The following is a 6,000-nucleotide window of genomic DNA, read 5'->3' as shown; positions in this document are numbered from 1 at the left end:
CAGGAGATCGCTCATGCAGTGGCCCTTGGCCCAGTCAGGACAGGAGCAGAGGTGAAGAACGTGCTCTACTCTGCAGCTGGGTACAATGGCTTGTCCTGGAGCCTTTGGCAGAAGCTGCCTGGAGAGACTCGGGGCCGACCACTGGGATTCTGGAGCCGAAGTTACAGAGGGTCCAAAGCCAACTCCACTCCCACAGAGAAGGAAATCTTGGCTGCCCATTAAGGAGTCCAGGCTGCCTCAGAGGTGGTTGGCATGGAAGCACAACTCCTCCTGGCAGCCTGGTGCTGGGGTGGATGTTCAAAGCAAAGGTTCCCTCTACGCACCATGCCACCAGCGCCACATGGAGCAAGTGGATTGCTGGTATCACACAGCGCACCTGTACTGGAAACCTGAATGGCCCTGGGATTCTGGAAATAATTACAAACTGTCTGGAAGGTGAAAACTGTAGTCTCACTGACAAAGAGGAGCAGGAACAAGCGACAAGGGACTGAAGAAGCTCCACCATAAAACCAATTACCAGCAGAGGAAACACACTATGCTCTTTTCACTGATGGCTCCTGTCACATCGTAGGGATGAACTGGAAGTGGAAAGCAGCCGTATGGAGCCCCACATGACAGGTTGCTCAAGCTACTGAAGGAGAAGGTGGATCAAGTCAACTTGCTGAACTCAAAGCTGTTCAGCTGGCCCTGGACATTGCTGGGTAAAAATATAATTGAGTCCCTTTGACTTGCTCTTTTTGGCCTATAAAAGCTGGATTTACTTTTAGGGCAAATTTGGAGACCTCATCTATGGGTGGATGGAGCACCTAGGATTTTCCCAATTGCTGGGAATGGTTCCCCAGGTCCTTGGTGAAAAATGCAGCTCCCCAGCAAGTGCAGATCTGCAAGACGAGAAACAATTTAGGCAATTGGTGATGCATCTTTCTAAATCGCTCTCCTTTCTTTCTTACAGTACTGATTTAGGGGCACTACCTTGCTTGTTTTTGCTTGTCAGTAAAACCAAGCGAACATTTTTTATTGAATGTATCATCTTACATTGTGGTTCCTTCATATTCCCAGTAAAAGAAGAATATTATTTCCAATTATGTGTCCTTTAAATCACCTCAGTCAATTGGCAGAACACCAGGAGGCCCCTGAGGAGCCGGGGTGCTGGGAAGCCCTGAGGAATTGGGTGTCAGAGGGCACGAGCAGCCCCCAGGCAGCCGCCTTGTCCCTGGCACCCGGCTGCTCTGGCGCTTCCCCAGAGCGTCTCCCAGGCCTGCGGCAGAGCCCTCCAGGCCGGGCCTCAGCAGGAGGGTGGGGGCACCCCTGAGGTGCCCAGGCTGGGCTGGCTGGGCACAGGGAGGGCAAAGCTCCCCTGCTGGGGCATGGGATGAGGCAGTGGGATGCCAGAGAACCTGAGATTTTACCCCCAAATGTTCTGTCTTTGCCCTAACCTTTACCTCAGGTTTTGTCACAAAATGATCTCCATGTGCCCTCTAGAAATTACTCAGACTTTTCCTCAAAAGTAATTTTTTTCCCTAGAGATCACCTCAAATTTTCCTGCTCAAATATCTACTACATGTACTCAACAGTTCACCTCTGATTTCATTATTCTCACAGTCCAGTGATTACCTCAACTGGAAAGCCCAAATGTTCATTCCGTACCCTACAGGTGGCACCAGGTAATTCCAGCATTCCTGTGCTATGAAGTTCTCTCCCTGGAAGCTACTGCAGCTTTACCCCTGGCCAAGTGAAACACTCCCTGGTGCTGAGGCAAGCCTGGCCCATGCTCCTCGGTGTGTCTGAGCGCAGGGCAGCCCCAGGGCAGCTCCCCCAGGGCTTCTGCAAGGCCGCCCGGCGCCCGGCCCCGCGGGGCGGCCCCAGCGGGTTCGAGTTGCCGCCCGCGGCTGAGGGGAGCGGCGGGGCGGGGCCGCCCGCGCCTGGGCGGGAAACGCTCCCTGCGGCGGGGAGCGGGCGGCGGCGGCGCAGCGGGGAGCGGCCCGGCCCTGCCGTGTCCCTCAGGGCGAGCCCACGGCCCCTCAGCGGCCCTGGCGTCCCTTCAGCCAGCGGCAGGTGCGCTCAGCCACACGCGGCGTGCCCGTGTCCCCCTCCCTTTCCCTCAGTGACACCGCCTCACCCTGGGGGACACGACAGACACCCGCCTCCCCTCAGGGACTCTCGCTGGCCTCAGTGGCATGCAGGGCATCTGCATCCCATTCAGAGACTTTCATGACACCTCAGCGACCCACGGGGCATCTGCCTTCCCTTCAGTGACAGAAAGGCACCTGCAACCTGCTGGGGAAGCCTCAAGTCTGCTCAGTGACCCCATGTGCCCTCAGCATTGGGACACCCACTTTTCTCTCAGTGACCCTCACGTCCCGTCAGCAAATCAAGAGGCACCAGCCATCCTGTGGGTGACTCAGAGCGAGTGCAGTGGGTCATGGTGCCCAGGGGCAAGCAGCAAGCAGAAAGCCAGGGCTGGGGAAAAGGCTCAGCTCTGCTTACAGCGTGGGCTGAGGGCCGGGAGAGCTCCATTTCCCCCTTGAGATGTTGGAGACAGGGCCTTTCACCCTCCTTACAGGGCTGCCCCTTGCTGCAGGCAGCCAAAGGAGCACGACAGCAAAAGGCCAAGGACAGCAAAGCAAAGAGCCAGCCCTGAACACAGGGAGGTGACCCAGTGCAAAGCCAGCGTGGCACCCGAAGGTGCCTGCCACTCTCATGTGTCCCTGCCCTGGGAATGCCAGGAATGCCCTTTGTCCAGAGGGCATTTCTGTGGCCTCTCTGGGCTCAAAGCTGCTGCTCTTCTGGCTCAATGGGGCCTAAAGCCACAGAACTCAGCCTCCCCCACAGCAACAGGAACAAGACTCGGAGAACAGACAGTGGAGCTCAATGCCAAAGGCTGACGGGCTGGGGGCTCCAGGCTGGGGGCTCCAGTCTGGAGCACAGGGAGGGCACACGCCCAGCCCCACAACTCCTTGCCTCACAGCCCTGAAAGGCCAGCACCATGGTTCCACGCCTGATTCCAGGGGGTCCCTCCAACCGCCCACTGCGGAAGCGCCAGAGCAGCTGGCTGTCAGGAAGAAGGCGGCTGCCAGGGGGCTGCTTGTGGCCTCTGACAGCCCATTGCTCAGGGCTTGCCAGCGCCCCAGCCCCTCAGGCCCTGCCCCAGCCCGGCCAAGCTGCCCGGCAGCAGCGCCGCAGCCCCACAGCAGCTCCAGAGCAGCCCCATCCAGAGGCACCTGGGAGCCCTCGGCAAGGCAGGCAGCAGCACACAGGCAGGAGGACACGGATGGCGCTTCCTGCCTGGCACAGGGCTTGTGGCCATCTCCAGGCACCGCTCTGGCAGGGATCCCCGCAGCTCCGGCCCCTGCCCAGCCGCTCTGTGGGCAGCACAAAGGCTTCAGCAGAACCACCAAAGGCCAAGGGGCTTCTGGCCATTTCCCCTTGCCCACCGCATGCCTGGGCAGCTGGCTGAGCACAAGCACCCTTTTCCCCCTCTTCCCCTCTGCCCTACAGACCCTGGGAAGCAAAAAAAGTCTCCTGAGATTCTGTGTATTATAACGCAGTCTATATTTACATAGGATAAAAAATAGAATAGAAGAACAGAAAAATCTTACAGAAAACTAAAAATCCCCACTGGCTCAGGTTGCCCCAGCAAAGACAGCGTCCCAGATCAGCTCTCCTCAGAGCTCCAGCAGTGCAGCCAGCCGAGCCGTGACAGACGAGGCCGAGTCATCCATGCCCTGCGCAGCTGATCGTTCAGCCTCTGGAAGATGGAATATCGCCCACTGGCTGTTGCTCGGAGGACATGCAGTGTTTGAAATGCCAGCTCTGACACAGCACTGCTCATGTCCTCCGTCAGGCTTTCAAGGGCTGCAAGAGAGAGGAACACAGCTGTGGTAAATAGGTATGATTTGTGCTGACAAAATTGAAACAGTAATCAATATTGATGCAGTATTTAATATTTGGAAATAATAATAAAACAGTTAAAAGTTGTAATGCCAAGAAAAAAGGGAGAGGAGGGGTTCCACCCCCACCTCCCTGCAGATGTTCAAGGACAGGAGGAAAAAGCAAGAGATAACAGTTACTAAAAATTAACGGAAAGAAGGGAAAATCTGGGTGGGTCCCAGGAAAATGCCAGCTATAGCAGATTTATTGCTTTGATGCTTAAATGTTAGTTTTGGATTACATTGTACTGGCTGGGTGCGCATGTGTAACCCAAAGGTGAATTAAAGGACATTGAGGAAGAGGAGAGGCCTTCATCAAAAAATGACCCCCAAAGGCTTGTGCGACAACCAAAACGAGCGGTGGAGCATGCGCGGTAAAGGTGGTGATGAGGGCGGAGGTAGAAGTGTGATGAATTGAAAATGGGAGGAGATGACATTGACACATGGCATAAAAGGGGGGAATCTTCACTTGGAAAGCTCGTACATGAAGTGGCAAGGGTCCTGCACTCCATGACCCGCAGTTATCCTTTGCTTACGCGCTATTATTGGAACCAAATTATCCCTTATTTTAAATCAAATTATATTGTCAAGATATATTTTCTAAACTATTCAATTAAGATTGCTGCTATCTCAAATATTGTTTGGTTTTTTATGATGGGATAATTGGGCAAACATAACAGAGCCAAGGTCAGATCCCAGATCTGTGGGGAGCCAAGGAGAGCCCGCTGCCAGAGCCTTCCCAGCCGGCTCTTGCCATGGAGCAGGAGCAAGGGGATCAGCCCGGAGCTGCTGGCCAAGAATGGGCCACGAGGCCCTGAAATCTCCGGGTGCTCTGGCCCCGGGAGCAGAGCCCTCCGCAGCCGGGGCAGGGCTTGCAGCTGTCCCCGGCAGCCCCCGCTGTCAGCCCGCTGGCCTCACTCACCAGTGCAGATCAGCTGCAGCTCTTGCTGCTGCCCCCTCAGGTGCCGCCCGGCCATGCCTGTGAACACAGAGCCTGTCAGGGCGCCAGCGGCACAGCTCCCTGCCGGCGGCGCTGCCGGCGCTGTGGCAGCACGGGCTGCTGGCCCGGCAGGGCTCAGCCAGGGCCCTTGCCGCACGCTGCCGCCCCAGGGCACGGCTGCCAGAGGGCGGCAGCAGCAATGCCCAGGCTGGGCGGGGCTCCACGACGCCGGGCCCGGCTGGCGCTGCCGGGGCAGCAGGTGGGGCTGGGGCCGAGCTGCGGCGGGCCGAGCCGGGGAGGGAGCCCGGGCTCGTGGCTCACCCATGAACCTGATGGCCGCCTCTCGCAGGGGCTCCTGTGGGCTCCGCAGGTAGCGCAGGGCCCGGCGCAGGTGCTCGGCCGCTCTGCTCCTGTCCTCTGCCAGCTGCAGAGAGCGGCAGGAGGGAAGGGTTGGCGCGGGCTCCGCCCCTGGGCCGGGCGCTGCCTGCGCCCAGCCCCAGCCTCCCCTGGCCGCACAGGCCTGAGGCGCGGCCAGCAGCCGCTGGCCAAGGGCTCCCGAGGGCAGGGGGCAGAGGGCCGGCTGCTGCCCGGGGAGCCGCGGTGCCGGCCCGCAGCCCCGCCGGGCCGGGGCTCCATGGGCACCTGGCTGGGGCCCACGGGAGCCTGGAGAAGAGCCCGCGCGGCCTCTGGCTGCAGCAGCGGGCAGGGGCACAGCTGCCCGGCCCCGCACACTGAGCGCCGCCCTCAGGGGCCTTCTCCAGGCTGAGCCTGGGGGTTCTCGGCTCCTCTTACCAGGCACTCGCCAAACCTCCATGTCTGATCCACCTGGAGCATTTCTTCGAGATTCCTCCTCTTTAGGAATCTGGCCGAAGAATGCAGTACTAGGCAGGAGGCCTGGAGAGCAGCAGAGAGGCACAGATGGCCCCACAGGCCAGGGCACAGGAGCATCCCAGTGCCACAGCCTGGAGGAGGCTGCAGCCCGCAAGGTGCCAGGGCAGGAGGCAGCCCAGTCCCCTCCCAGGTGGACAGCAGGTGGCCACAGGTTGTCACCTTAGCAACAATCTGATTCTCATCATGGCAGTGGAAGTAGAGTGGCACCAGGCTCTGGCGCACGTGGGACTTCAGGGCCTT

The sequence above is a fragment of the Agelaius phoeniceus genome, chromosome 8 (genome assembly GCF_051311805.1).
Source record: "Agelaius phoeniceus isolate bAgePho1 chromosome 8, bAgePho1.hap1, whole genome shotgun sequence".
Lineage (NCBI taxonomy): Eukaryota > Metazoa > Chordata > Aves > Passeriformes > Icteridae > Agelaius > Agelaius phoeniceus.
The sequence above is the reverse complement of the archived record's forward strand: the minus strand, read 5'-3'. Positions refer to the sequence as shown.